The sequence below is a fragment of the Poecilia reticulata genome, chromosome 8 (genome assembly GCF_904066995.2).
Source record: "Poecilia reticulata chromosome 8, P_reticulata-male-v2, whole genome shotgun sequence".
NCBI classification, from domain to species: domain Eukaryota; kingdom Metazoa; phylum Chordata; class Actinopteri; order Cyprinodontiformes; family Poeciliidae; genus Poecilia; species Poecilia reticulata.
The window spans coordinates 4067667-4083198 of record NC_088837.1 but is presented as its reverse complement, the minus strand read 5'-3'; the positions used below and the strand labels follow the sequence as shown (position 1 = coordinate 4083198).

The window sequence follows — 15532 nt, the reverse complement described above, 5'->3', positions numbered from 1 at the left end:
GGAAAGAGAAGGCCTGGCTCTCAGTCTCTGCTCTAATTTATCTCAAAGGTGTTCTAGTGGGTTGAGGTCAAGATTCTGTGCAGGCCAGAAAAGTTCATCCACACCAGACTCTGCCATCCATGTCTTTATGGATCTTGCTATGTGCTCTGGTGCAGTCATGTTGGAAGAGGAAGTGGCCAGCTCCAAACTGTTCCCACAAAGTTGGAAGCATGGAATCGTCCAAGATGTCTTGGTATGCTGAAACATTCAGAGTTCCTTTCACTGGCACTAAGGGGCCAAGCCAAGCTCCTGAAAAACAAACCCACAGGAGGAAATTTCACAACTGGATTTGTTCCACAGGTTTCATCCTATCACAGTTCCACGTTGGAATTCACTGAGCTTTTCAGAGCGACCCATTGTTTCACAAATGTTTGTAAAAACAGTTTGCATGCCTACACGCTAAGAAATAATACTGTAAATTTACAGTCAAATACTGGCAGCTTTGGACGCCAGAAGTTTACTGTAAATGTACAGTAACTGTACCGTAATAAATCCCGACCGTCCATGCAAGTACGGTATAGATACTGTAAAAGAACGGTCAACTTCTGGCGTCTTTAGCTGCCAGTAGTTTACCGTTCTTTGGAAAGAACGGTAAACTACAGTTTTTCTGAAAGAACGATAAAAAAAATCCTCTTAGCTACAGACACTATGTTTTTTTTTTCAAAAATTTTTCAAATTTTATTTGTATAGCACATTTCAGCGGCAAGGCATTTCAAAGTGCTTTACATAATTAAAATAAAAAAGGAATAAACAGTGAGAAAGAGAAAAGGATTTTGAAAAAGGTTAAAACAAATAAAAAAAATTAAAAAAAGATAAAAACATTAAAACAGAGTTTTAGTTAGAACGCCATCTAACAAGGGTACTCACCTTAAAACCTTCATTAAAACATAAATAGTGAGAATAAGGAAATAAAAAGTAAAGATAAAAACATCAAAGACATCAAAACCGGCACTCTAATCCTAATTTAGCCATAAGCAACTCTAAACAGGAGGGTTTTAAGTTGATTTTTAAAGGCACCCAGTGTTTCAGTTGTTTTACAGTTATCTGGAAGTTTGTTCCAGATTTGAGGTGCATAGAAGCTGAATGCTGCTTCTCCTCGTTTGGTTCTGGTTCTGGGGATGCAGAGCAGAACCAGAACCAGAAGGTCTGAGGGGTCTATCCCAGTGTTTCTCAACCTTTTTTGGGCCAGCGCCCCCCTAGCCCTTATCCAGGTCCCTCACCGCCCCCCACCAAAAAATTTGTAGGCTACTTTGCACTGACAATTATTTTATTATTAATGTTACTATCATTATTGTAGATGTTTTGAATCGGCGCACCGATTATGTTTTCCGGACACTTCAGCGCCTTACGCTCCTTCACCTCGCGCACATAACGGGGTAAATGTAGCGAGTTTTGCCCTAAACGTATCGGCGTCTGGAGGAGGGGGGTTAGGGGGGGAGGCGAGCGTATGTTTCTACGCTCCTTCGTGGGGGGGGGGCGATTTATGTTTTCGCATCCACCTGAATAATGTGTAGTTGCGCCCCTGCCCATGACACTATACACACACAATATTATTTTACCTTTTATCTGGAAATAGTGTCTGTTTATTCTTGCCATACAGTTCTCTGTATTAATTATTGCACAAAAGGTCTTGCCATACCAGTTTATTCCTCTGTATTTACTTTAGTTTCTTCATTCATTTCCATTTAGTTTCCTTTGATTAGTTTTATCCTCTCTTGGTTTGTTGCTATGTCCACTTTGCTGTATGTCCACCTGTTGCCAGATTTATTTATTTATTTATTTGCTTGTCTCTTTGCATGTGCATGATATCCTCCTCATCTCTGGACCGCAGAAAATGATATAAGTCGTCCTCCATAATCAATGTAGACACACTTCATCACGTTTACCGCATAAAAACAAGCCTTTCCCCCAAAAAAAGTAACTCGCGATTTTTCAAAAATGTCGCGGGATCTCGAGATAATAAGTCGGGATTTTTTTCCTTTTTTTTTCTTTCTCCATGTCCCGTTAGTGGCTCCGAAACTGTAGTTCACAAAACGCACATTTCATTAATAAACTAAGCAAATTAATAAATCTTAAAAAATGATTGCCGTCTTAGCTTATTAATGAAGTCCATGCGCCGCTCAGTACAAAAATATCAGTTCATCCAAAGTCAAGTGTATCTTCGACACAAGTGGAGAAAAGGAGGCAAAGAAAGCAGAAAAGGCCGTTTAGCAGGACATCCACAAATCCTGAGAAGAACGAAGCAAACCTTTCAGTTCTGCTGTTGAAAATTCAGCGATTTTGAAGAAAAAATACTTAAAATTGGTAAAGGTAAATGAAAAATAAATACTTCATAGTACAAATCACAGGGTGAAAATAGCAATACAATTTATCTTATCATTATATATTATTTTTCCATGATGACAGATGAGTCTCTCTCTCTCTCTCTTTATATATATATATATATATATATATATATATATATATATATATATATATATATATATATATATAAAGAGAGAGAGTATATAAGTTTTTTACATTTTATTTATTTGACTTCTGTGTCCATGACCTGTGACATCACTTCCTCCCTTCACTAAGCTAAATTGCTCAACTAAATTATCTTCAGATAATTAAGTTCATTCAACAAGGTCTCAAGTACACTGAGCAGGTATGTGACAAGTAAACAAAATGTAAAACTTATAGTTACTTTGATTTTTTTCAAGGTAAAGGTGAAGGTATTTTTTTTATATAGCTCATTTTCAGCAACAAGGCAATACAAAGTGCTTTGTTGCTGATTCCAAGGCAATCGGTTTCCAATATTTTTTCAAGTGAGCTCAACTTGTCAAATTTTAGAGTGCATACATATTAAAACTGTCACTGTGTCATGACATAGAGATATAGTGTGGTATGATACAATAATCTGTAAATAAATAAATAAAAGTCAAGCTCCTCAAACTCCTCCCTGAGATACTACTGCAATCTGTAGAAATAAATCCCTCCCAGTCAGAAACAACTAATCAGTCTGAGCTCTTTCAATCAAGCTTATAGCCGTAGTCATGGTGCTACTGGTGACAGCTTATCATTACAGGAAAACTTTATCCACCGTCATCAGTGGGTGGCCATGTTAACCACCCTGAGCATTCAGAGCAGGTTCTACTGTTGAGAAGATGCAGAGAGCAAGATGGATGATGTGAAAGCAAACACAAGCTACATTTACTGCACTTAGAGTCTCCTGGCTCTGATTTCAACAGTTAATACTGGGACCACTGGGAGAAGGTTACTGTTACAATCACGACAGTAACAGTTTAAAAAAATGTCAATGTGAAAAAGTTAGCAGCTATGGACCTCAATGCTGTCTCGCTGGAGATGGGCACCAGCCCCCCTCCGGACCCCGATAGGGACAAGGGTGTAAGAAAATGGATGGATGGATCTCAATGCTTTGAGACAAGAGCAGAAATGGATCTTCAGAAAATAAAATGTAGATGCAAAGCTGTGCTTCCAGCAATAAGCAACAATGAATTGAGTAGATCTGAGACAAAAATGCTGAAAATATTGAATTACTATGGAGTTGGTCAGTCACATGCCTCTGTTGTGATTCGAGCCACTATCTGACTAAATCCGCCTCTGTCTGTCTGTCTGTCTGTCTGTCTGTCTGTCTCTGCCTCGTCTGTCTGTCTGTCTGTCTCTGCCTCGTCTGTCTGTCTGTCTGTCTGTCTGTCTGTCTCTGCCTCGTCTGTCTGTCTGTCTGTCTGTCTGTCTCTGCCTCGTCTGTCTGTCTGTCTGTCTGTCTCTGTCTGTCTGTCTGTCTGTCTCTGTCTGTCTGTCTGTCTTCCTCCACTAGTTTGCACCGAGTCTATTTTTAGCCCCAGCAGGCTGGTCACGTGGCAGGGGGTGGACGTCAATAATGTTGTTGTTGGTGGGGGAGAGCGCGAGGCAGAACGAACGAAGACTGTAAATATGGAGGAGGTGAAATGGTAGGAGGTTAAACGCATCCTGCCAGCTAGCTTTACACCTTTCCGTGGCCACCTTAAGGAACACAGGATTCTGCGGTGGCGAAGGGAGTTGGGGGGCTGGGGGACGCGCACCGAACCTCGGCGGTCACCGCATCCGATAGGAAGCGACCTGAGCTCCGCCGAAACTCACGGTACTGTTCCGTCTCCAAGAGGGAGTGGAAGCGTGAATGCGTGTGGCCGTTCAACGATATGGTTCGCTAGTTAAATGTTTGTTCTGACTACTGTTGGAAGCAATGACATTTTTGGCTGCGACTACAGACTAAATGTGTTGGCGTGCACAGAAATGCTACAGCTAGCTAAAGGACAGAAGCTTTTACTTGGCAGATCTAGTAACTAACCAGCTATTAACCAGGTAACAGTACAGGTGTTTGCTGTTGCAACACGCTCTGGGAACTTACCAGCTAACTATAATACATCTAACAACTGACAGCCAAAGGTTAACCACCAGAATCTACAGTAGAAGCTAAACAGATGGCAGCAATGAACTCTTTTGATGGCTTAGAGCTGATTATAAGCCAACATGTAATCGATCACAGTCTCTAGTCACTAACACATTGTCTCCCAGTAGGATGTGCAGAATGTTCTGGTGGCTCATACATGCAGTGCAGGTTACACATGCATGTATGAATGAGGTGCCTAAGAATCTAACACAGAAGCACAAGGTTTTAATACTATACTTAAAGCCTGTTTCCAGGTTGTTTCACTGACTCTAAAGATTCATCCATCCATCCATTTTCTTTACACCCTTGTCCCTCAGTGGGTCAGGAGGTGCTGGTGCCCATCTCCAGCTAATGTTCTGGGCGAGAGGCGGGTCACCCTGGACAGGTCGCCAGTCTGTCGCAGGGCTCTAAAGATAGAAATCCCAATTTCTGAAACCATTGTTAATAAATTGATAATGTATATTGCAATAGACACGTGATCAATATAACTAGAAAATATGTCCAATAGAATGTTCTAATTTCAGTGAACTGTGATCCAGACCCACACTGCATTCTGGGGGATGTAGGCCAAGGAAGGGCATTCTTCACTCAACCTCTCACAGCCAGCTAAGCAAGGTTGGTGGCATCAGCTGACTCATTACATTACATAGTTAATACTTTATTATTATTTGTTATAATAATGATATAATTATTTAGCATTCATTGGTAAACTAGCAACAACTCACTGACTAACTTTAACAACAGCAATTTTGTGTTTTATCACAGTGCCTCATAACTGCTTAAAAATAAAATTAATGGGTTGGAGTGAATGTAGAAAAAGAGAGGAAATTGTGGATAAAACAGAAAAATAATATCTATTATTCTTTTCATAATGATGTAATATGTACAAATATGCGCATATTGTTTCTGTCTTTTATTTCCTCTAAAGCTTATATAGTTCCATTTAATGTTTGTGTGCTTTGAGTGTGTAATTAGCTTTATTGGCCAATAAAGCTAATTCTGATATATAAAAAAATTGAAATGTCCAAATTCATTTAATTGACTGTGCTTTGTATTAAATCCCTTACAAAAATATCTGCCCCTGATGTACACATGTACACAATATATATATTCACATATCTGTGAATATATATATTCAAAATTGAATATACAGTATTTTAATGGGACAAGTAATAAACCCAGACATAGTAATACATAATGTGATATGGAACCATATGATACATAGTTTTACTTTAATACCCCTATTTAAAATTCAATGCCATCAACAGTATTCAGAGGTCACGTAGTGGATAGCTAGAGTCCACCACTGTGTAAATCAGTCTCAGTGTAAATCCTGAACATCAACCTAAACACTCCATCACCAAGATGAAACATAATAGTAGCAGCAACATGCTAGGCACAGAGGACAATTCTAAAAGAAAATCTATCAGTGACTGCAAAAAGATTTAAAACCTGGTTCACCTTCGTGAAGGACAACAATTCTAAAGTTAAATTAGCTTCAATTGAGCAAAAGACTTCCTAAGCTACCCCTGTAGCATATTTTCTACCTATTGTACTATCACTGTGTTGCAATGGCAAAGAACTATCAAGATAAAATATCTGTTATTGTACTTCAGCTACACAATACATTGAATTGTAATCATATTTGGACACAAATGTGTACAATATTGGAATGGCAAAGGACAGTTTTGATGTAATATTTGGTAAGCCAGGAAATTTGTGGAGAAACTCTGCTGAAGATAACATATTTAGCCCTGTGGACAGACTTTTACTGTCCTTCTGTTATGGCCCACTGGTGTTTGGGCTTTTAGTTTGATTTCATTTCAGTCTTGATTATTTCTTGTTGGTTTTTCCATATTTCTTGGTATGCTAGTTCTTGTATTTTTTTCTACAATCTTTGTTTTTGATTTAATCATACTAATTCTTCTCTCCCCGCAGAGAGCAGGTCCCTAGATAGAAACTTTTGGTAACACTTTATTTGACAGGGTGTACATAAGACTGACATGACACTGTCATAAATATGACATAACATCTGTCAGGAATATGAAGGAGTCTTTATGAATGTTTATGACTGTTGTCATGAAGTGACATTCGGTAAATAATGACACTTTTAATGCAAAGTTGCTCTAAAAGTTGCATTGAAAGTCCATTAAAAGTGCCAACTTTGCATTAAAGTGTCATATAAAAAGTTGGCAGTTCATGACAACAGTCAAAGACATTCATAAAGACTCCTTCATGTTCATGACAAATGTTATGTCATATTTATGACAGTGTCATGTCAGTCGTATGGATATCCCGTCAAATAAAGTGCTACCAAACTTTTTAACCTCCATCGATCCGATCAAGACATGCTTAAACCTAGTGGGGTTGTGAGATGTGCTGGTGCTTATCTCCAGTGGTTCACAGGTTTTTTTTCTCATAATTATTTAACACCACTTTTTATACCATCTAACATAAAACATGACATTTTAAAACAAAATGTTACACATCATCAACATCTATCTGTACATTAAACTTTTATTCCCATCATTAGTAAAAATATCAAACTGAACCTCTTTTTACCTGAAGCATTCAATGGCTTGTTTGGTTTGTTCATCATGACTTGTGCAGTTCTTTGTCTGAAGACAAGGAGAACTTGAACAGAGTGCTGCAGAAAATACACTTTCCAGCTTTTTTTTTTTTTGCATTTCTAAATGCAAAAAAAAAACAAACATTGGCAATGACAGGCAGCAACTTAATCTCAATGATAACTACCTGGTTAAATCAAACTTAAATAAATAAGTAAAAAATATACAATAACTTTAAAGCTATCACACCTTTTCTTCCCAGTGTTGTGACTGGAACTTGTAGTCAGCAGTGTCGCTTGGAATTTCTGGTATTCAAGTCCATACTTTGTTTAAGGTGGTAAAACAAATTGCTTGTTTTTCCTCTCTTCCACATACTTTGCAGATTACATTTTTCTTTTCCTGGTCTGACTGTTTTACCCTCCTTTCATCTTAAAAGACACAAACCTTTAGACCCCACAAGTTTACCCCATGCACGTCCCAGTGGGGCTCACACTGATCCCACATGTGCTTTTACCCTTCCTACTGTGTGACAGCTAGGCTGAATTAGAATATATGTATGTGTGGACTGAAATTATGTTTTTGTAAAATTCCGTGTGATGACATTTGTTGTGAATTGGCACAATGTAAACAAAATTTAATTGAATATTGAGTAATAGTATTGCAAATACATGATTTTATTAGTTTGCTAGGTAGTTAGTGATGTCTGATATATCAGCATCAACATTGGTGACTGCCAATTTTAGTAATTTTTTAACATATCAGTATGTTTCCAGTTAGTAAAACTGGGTCCATATTAACAATCAATGTTGATTTCCATCTTGTTATTGTTTTGTGTTTCTGGAGGAGGAAAGGGTTGGTCATGTGTTAATTTGTTTAATAAAGAGACGACAATAATAATGTACCACAAGATTAAAGCTGGGGAATGTAACTATTATAAAAAATATATGTTTTTCACATATTTGTTAAAACTGTCACTGTCTTGACAGATTTTTTGACAGATAATCTGTAAAGATATTCTGTGAAAGAAAATTGAGCTCTTCTGTCTTTTCCCAGTGCTTCCAGAACTAACTACAGAAATGCACTGCTCCTTGTCAGAAACAACCAATTATGGCTGTGTACGCGCTGCTCACAGCCTCACTCTTGCTCTCTGCTACACAACAGCTGATTTTGTTGTGAATGTTCAAACTAGTTAGCCTGGACACTGATGACAGTGGATAAGCACTGTCATCCACTGTAACAGTAAGTTGTTTCTCCACCATCAGCACATGGAGCAGTACGTACATGAGGTTGATTGACACTGCTAAGACCCTTCTCCTGGTTCTGATTAGCTGTTTCTGACCAGGAGTGGTGCTTTTCTTCAGTTGACAATAGTAGCACTGGGAGGATGCAGAGGACAGTGTCTTATACTGTCTTACAACATATATGTTTTAACAAATGTGTAAAAAAAAAGTTTTTTTACAAAACGTACACACGGCAGCTTTTAGGGTTGTGTTTAACTGTAGCAGAGAAGCAATATGTCAATGGTGTGGTCATTTTATGACGTCATAAATATATATGATTTCATTAAATACCAGGAAGTCGCCATAACAATAATGTTAATATTGGTATCAACCCATATTTTTGTGTCTGCTAAACCCTATTACTGGTATTACTTCAGAATGAACCTGTGTCTCAGTGGGATCATCCGTAAATAAATTTCAGACTTAAAGATAATACTAGTGGAATGAACAATGGCATATGACAAGAGATATTATCAAAAGTTTACTCTTTCATTGGCCATTATCTGCTATATAAATGAACAGATGTATAACTGTTTGTCTTCTTAGCATTTGGTATGATGTACTCAGCAATGACAGCATTTCTTGTGTTTTCGCAAGTAGCGGATAACAAAGGTTAACAAAATTTAACTACTGTACTGACCTTTATTAAATGATGTGACGAAGAAATTTATGTCCCAGCCAAAGCACCTAGTTGTGCACATCAACACTTTAGAGAACAATTTGTCATTGAACTAAGTAAGGCATAAACCCTATATATATATATATATATATATATATATATATATATATATATATATATATATATCTGCATTATTGCAGATTTGTCAGATATTGTCAGATCTTTTGGTACAGTTAGCTGCTAGGCTGCTCATGATTGATGGCTATTTGGTGAATACAAATAAATCTTCAAAGACAACTGTAATTGTCACAATATTTGAATTCTTAAAAATCTGGTAGCATCATCACTGCAACATCTTTGTTACAGGTAGGAATCATTTTTGATGCAATTCTGTACACATGTAACCTTCAACTGGATTAAAGCGTTTTGAAGAGCAGGAAGTTTGATGGCACAATTTATGCATCTTAACCAAAATCTTCTTTGTTCTGAAGCCAGTGTAAGAAGTGCATTTTTCAGTACAAAATACTTCATTTACCCTACCGGGATATAAAATGTCTCATATCATCTAACTACCTCCAAAGACGGTATTTGGGTAATCATCTCTTCACCAAAAGCAGTGCTTTTGCCGCTCCTTTATAAATCTGTATGGCCTTCTGGGTCAGTAACTGAGCAGAGAGGTGGAGTCACGATATGTTCTTTGCCCATTATGATTGATGACCATAATGGCATTGTCCTCTCTCTTTTCTTTTGTCCAGCTATCCATGAAGTCTCCTTTTCAATTCCTCTGAAAATTAGAGTCAAAGTTTAGGTATTATTTGAGCTTTTGATAAGCCTATCAGCTGCTTCTGTTTGCAAAACATCTTTGTTGTCACATTCACACAACATAACTGTCTCAAAGTAAAAGTAGAAACAAAAATTCTTCAAGCTGCACAACATCCAAAACCAGAAGGAATAACTCCCCAAAACAAGCAATGCCACTTCATTAACCAAAGTTACTCCAACATACTGTGACTGGTATAATTATAGAGAATTTTGAAATGCTTTGATATTGGGATAAAAAAAAAAAAAGTCAGCAACACTGTCCCTGTGCTTGCAAACTTTAAATATCAGCGTTTTGGGGTTAGCTTTTTATTTGTTCAGTCAAATACTATTTGGATTTTTAGTTGACATTTAAGAATGTGGAATGCTGTTTATGTCTGGTTCACACAGCAAGATTTTAAAATTGTCTGCCGATTTTCAAAACCTGAGAAACCACACGACGATAAAAAATCGTAGGTATATCAGGTGTGATTGTGTAGTGTGTGTGTGTTCAGCCCACAGCAGGAACACACACAATTCATTCAACATTCAGATGGGCGAAAAAGCTATGTTTGTTTGAAGGTATGAGCGAGGGAATCCAGGAGAGCTTAGGCATGTAACCCAGGTGAGCATAGAAACCACATAGGGCTAACACTCAGGTGTCGAATGTCTGGGATCCAGCTCTTCTTATCCAATCTGCTGATAATCTTGATGGAATGCACATGCCGGAGCACACCTGCTGGACATTAAATGAGCCTAGGTGCTCCATGACATCCTCAAGTGGTTTCTGATAAACCTAACACCACACAAGGACATCACAAATCAAATTCCTTACATCAACCCCATCAACAGTCGCCACCAGGTGGAGTACAGAAGTGACTGAAATTTCTTGCTCATCAGAAGGGAACAGAGGAGACTGGTAACCTACGGAGACTTCAAACTGGGAAAAACCAGTGGTTGATAATCAACCCAGTCATAAGGACTTGTGGCGGTGAGGCAACGCAAGGTGGATTCTAATTCTTGGCTCATGTGTTCAGTTTGACCATTGAGTTGCGGATGGAAACTGGAAGCAAGACTGCCCTTGGTGTTGAAGGCTTTGCAGAGCTGTTTCCAGGCTTGAGAGATGAACTGGGGGCCATGATCGGACAGTATGTCTTAGAGAATGCTGCGGAGATGGAACATGTTTGACCAGGAGTTGAGCAGTTTGAAGGCAGTGGAAGATTTTCAGAAGGGAACAATTTGGCAGGCTTTGGAAAAACAATCTTGGCACCGATATGTGCATTTTTGCTCTTAAGGAAATTTGAGATTTATACAAGAGACATAATACCACAGTTTTTATGTTTTATAGATGCTTCAAAAGCATTTTATCATGTTAATCATGACAAATTGTTTCATAAATTGCATGAGAGAGGAGTTCCAAAATATTTATTAAGAATAATAGTGCATTGGTATGCTCACCAGAATATGTCTGTAAAATGGGGAAATTCTACATCATCTTCTTTTTATGTGGGTAATGGTGTGTGACAAGGCAGCATTTTATCTCCTTGCCTTTTTAACCTGTATATGGATGATTTATCTAAGCTGCTGAATCAATGTAGGACTGGCTGTTGGGTTGGTAATCAACCACCTGATGTACGCTGACGATCTTATGATATTCTGTCCATATAGTGCTGGTCTGCAGCAACTGTTCACCCTCCTGTTGTCCTCGGGTCAAAATGACCGAGATTTGAATGTGTTTTCCCTATACACAGAAAATGAGGACAACAGGAGGTATGCTCTCAGTATGGGTTACAGCATGACATTAAATACAATGCAAAAAAGAGCAACAGCATGATTGTCAAGACAAAGAAGACAGTAAATTATCTTTTCCTGACTTCACCCTGTCTGGCAGCATCCTCCAGGTCACTGATGAGGTCAAATATTAGGGACATTACATCACCGCTGACCTGTCTGATGATAAAGACATTTACGGGCAGCGTTGTACTCAATATGTACAAGCTAATATTCTTCTTTGGAAGTTCTCCATGTGCTCAGCATCTGTCAAAATTGCACTTTTTAAAGCATACTGTACTCCAATGTATACAGCCCACCTGTGGCGGGGTTAAAGGAAAAGCAGTATGAATACATTTCAGGTCGCTTATAATGATGGCATGAGGATGCTGCTTAGGGTGCCGCGATGGAGTAGTGCCAGTCAGATGTTTGTGAGTGCCAATGTACCAACCTTCGAAACATTATGCACAGATATATGTGTAAATTAACAGACTCTGCAAACAGCATCATTCAGACTTTGACCAATCCTATTCAAAGCTCAGTGAGATTCTTCTCCAGTTTGTGGAATCACTGGCGCATTAATTTATATGTCAGTGATTGATTATTTCATTATATATTTTTTATTTTTCTTCTTTTTATTGTTCTTGTTTGGTCTGTTTATGGGCCATAATTGTGTCTAAATAAAGAGGATTGAATGATTGATTGATTGATTGATTGATTGATTGATTGATTGATTGATTGATTGATTGATTGATTGATTGATTGATTGATTGATTGAATCAGTGTTGGTCAGACTGGTGATCATACCTTTGAATGGTGGTAATCCAGTAACAAAGTCAAAATGGTAATATGAGACCAAGGTTGTTTGGGAATGGAGAGAGGTTTAAGGAGTCCAGAAAATGGTTGATTGCCGGTTTTATTGCGGTCGCAGATGTGACAAGCAAGGGACATATTCTTTGTCATCTTTATGTATGGATGACCACCAGAACTTCCAGTTGGTGAGGGCGATGGCTTGGCTGATTTCAGGATGGAAGGAGAATTTTACCGAGTGAACCCGATGAATGACTCGGGCACAGATGCAGGAGGGTAAGTAGATCTTGTTAGGGAGGCCAGTACCAGGATCAGGTTCATTCTGTTGAGCTTCAGTGATGATACCTGTGATTTCCCATGTGACAACTCCAACAGAACAGATGGGTGGAAGGACAAGAGCAGGGTTTTATCCTCGGAGTCTTAAGAGAAGTTAACAATCACTTTGCTTTCTGTGAGAGAAAGACGGTGAGAAAAAAAGCACAAGGATGTACACTGAACAATTTGCAGTCATGCCAGTCTGTTGAAGATAAACTCTTAAATGGCCTATAAGTCCAATAATGGACATTGGGCCATGCAGCTACTGCTCTGGTGGACATCCCTGCATCCAACTTGCCAATGTCACACTCCTGCATTACTTGCAACATCTGAGGCATTATGACTTGTGACAAAATTTGACATTTAGGGGTGGCCTTTTATTGTCCCCAGTCCAAGGATTGTCCAGCTGTTCATTTTGTCTGATCACCCATTGGACATGCCCCACCCATGCACTGAGTAAAAAAACAACTCACTGAGAATGCTCAGTGACACCAAGTTGGATTAAAAATTATACACAAATCAAGAGAAATCTTATTTTTGTACAATAAAATGTCAGTAAATGGTCATTTACAGTTGTTAACGCTACATGGCAATATTTAACATGGGGCATTTATATTTTTGTTCAATATACCATAAGTTATCAGTTATTTAGTTATAAACAGGAGATCTTTGTGACAGCACAGCTTCAACCGCCAAGTCAGAATCATCCACCTCAAAAATAAACCTAAGGTGGGGGTCAGGCTGAACAAGGACTGGCGCTTTGGAGAATCTCTTTTTGAGTTCAAGGAAGGCTTTGTTGGGATCCAGGGTCCAGATGAAGGTGATCTTGGTTGAAGTGAGAGATGTAAGAAAGGGGCACTTCTGTTTGGCTGTAGTTCCTAATTAAACGGTGGTAGAACTTAGCAAATCCTAGAAAACATTGCAATTGTTTATGGTTGTTGGAAATGGGCCAATCCAGCCAGTCCTGAAAAGCTTTTGTTTGTGCATGCCTGTTTGCTCTCACAAATTTAGCCCAAAAAGATAGTTTGTGGAACTCACATTTTTCTGCTTTCAGATAATCTGTTTTTCAAGAGGCATTAAAGGACGAGGTGGGCATGTTTCCTGCGGTATTTCTTGTGGTTTCTAGAAGATCAAAATGTCATCAAGGTAAACAAAAACAAACTGATAGAGAAAGTCACAGAGGACATCGTTAATGAGATTTGGAAAAACTACAGGTGCATTTCACACAGTGGGGTCTGAAAGGCAGTCTTCCACTCAGCTCCCTGACATATGTGCACTAAATGATAGGCGTTGTGTAGATTGACCTTGGAGAAGATGGTGGCATCATGGACCGGTTCAAAAGGAGAGAAGATGAAGTAAGAGGGGTTTATTTTTAATTGTTATCTGGTTGAGCTCCCTGTGATCAACACAGTTCTCAAGGAACCCAATTTTTACCAACAAAAGGAAGCCTGCTCCCAGAAGTGAAGATAAGTAGTAGATAATACCTGTATTCATAGATTAATGGATGTACTTTTTCATGGTCTCATATTTTGTATAGGACAGATTTAAGAGACGACTGGATGGCAACAGGACACCATGGAGAAGATCTATGGCACAGTCATACAATCAATGGGGAAGCAGAGAGAGAGCTTTGGATGTACTGAACACTTGCTTGAAATCCAGATATTCATCAAGGAAATGCTTCTTTTGGGCAGTTGGAAACTGGCTTGGAGGAGTGGCAAACAGGCAGACAGTAGGGGAACCAGGACTCGATGTGAGATTCAGATCAGTCAAAATGTGGATAATGTTTGTTCCTCTGCACACAAAATGCATCACGCACAGTTGGTGACATTATATAAATAAGAAAGACCAGAATATAGCCATCTGCATTTTCTGGGTGAAAAATATTATCAAAACTGAGCTAAAAGGCACTTGTGTTTGCACATAATTCTAGCTGAGAAACAACCGAAATTAGCTTTACCCAACAACGTTATAGAAGCGAGAGTAGCTCAATATAGCGATGTAAAATATATTGTCATCCTTAAACACCAAACTGCAAAACTGCAATACAATCTTTTTTAACAAGTAATTACCCGGTGAAAGTCATTGTTTCACCGGGTAAACAATGACCCATGAATGGCTAGAGGGCCCTCTAGCCCGTGAACATTCACCTCCAGCTGGTAAGCATTCCACAATGCAACTGTACATATAAAATTTACAGATCCAGCGGTCCAATCACATTCCATATACTTTCCATTCACATTTCAGATCACAGTAAATAGCTGTATTTTCAAAACCCAGCCACTTTACTGTATTTTCATAATGTTTTTACAGCGTTTGTTACAGTGTGGACAACTGTCAAATCATTAGACTTACCCATAATTGTCTAAGCAATAATATGACCATAACATAAATTTTTGTATTAAAAAATACCTAATTTCTGAGAGATTGAATTCTGGGTTTTAATTACTTATAAAATAGTCACTTAATTGTGTTCCCAATGAGTAAAATGAATTCTGGGATCACTTATGTAAGAACAGCTAGAACAGCTGTGTGTGTGTGTGTGTGCGCGTGTGTGTGTGTGTGTGCGTGCGTGTGTGTGTGTGTGTGCGTGTGCGTGCGTGCGTGCGTGTGCATGTGTATGTGTGTTTGGAGAGCAGTAGGCCTACGTGTATGTTGCGTATTTTGTTGGCATCTTAAGATGGACATATACAGAGGGGCTGACGTTACATAAGATTTGTGCCTCTCCGAAAACAGGAGGACCAGCAGGCAAATTACCTCTAAATCCTCTGCTCCCTCCCGGTCTCTGTTGCTCACACTTGCTGTTTGTTTAGGGAGGAGGTGTTCAGGTGAACTGTTACCATGGCAGCCAGACCCCCAGTTGCCAGGCAGCACTTCCTGCTCTTCTGCAGAATGGGGG

The 15532-nt window shown here is 38.8% G+C and overlaps 1 protein-coding gene across 2 annotated transcripts in view; it reads left to right on the top strand.

The window, feature by feature from the left end:
* The first annotated feature begins 3867 nt into the window (after positions 1 to 3867).
* The window catches only part of hdac5 (histone deacetylase 5), a 122659-nt gene continuing 110994 nt past the window's right edge, over positions 3868 to 15532 (top strand). The window contains exons 1-2 of one of the 2 annotated variants that reach the window (XM_008414989.3): positions 3868 to 4165; positions 4999 to 5089. The gene's annotated coding sequence lies outside the window, so the exon portion shown is untranslated. The remainder of the gene's footprint in view (positions 4166 to 4998; positions 5090 to 15532) is intronic. The other variant, XM_008414990.3, reaches the window with a different exon arrangement.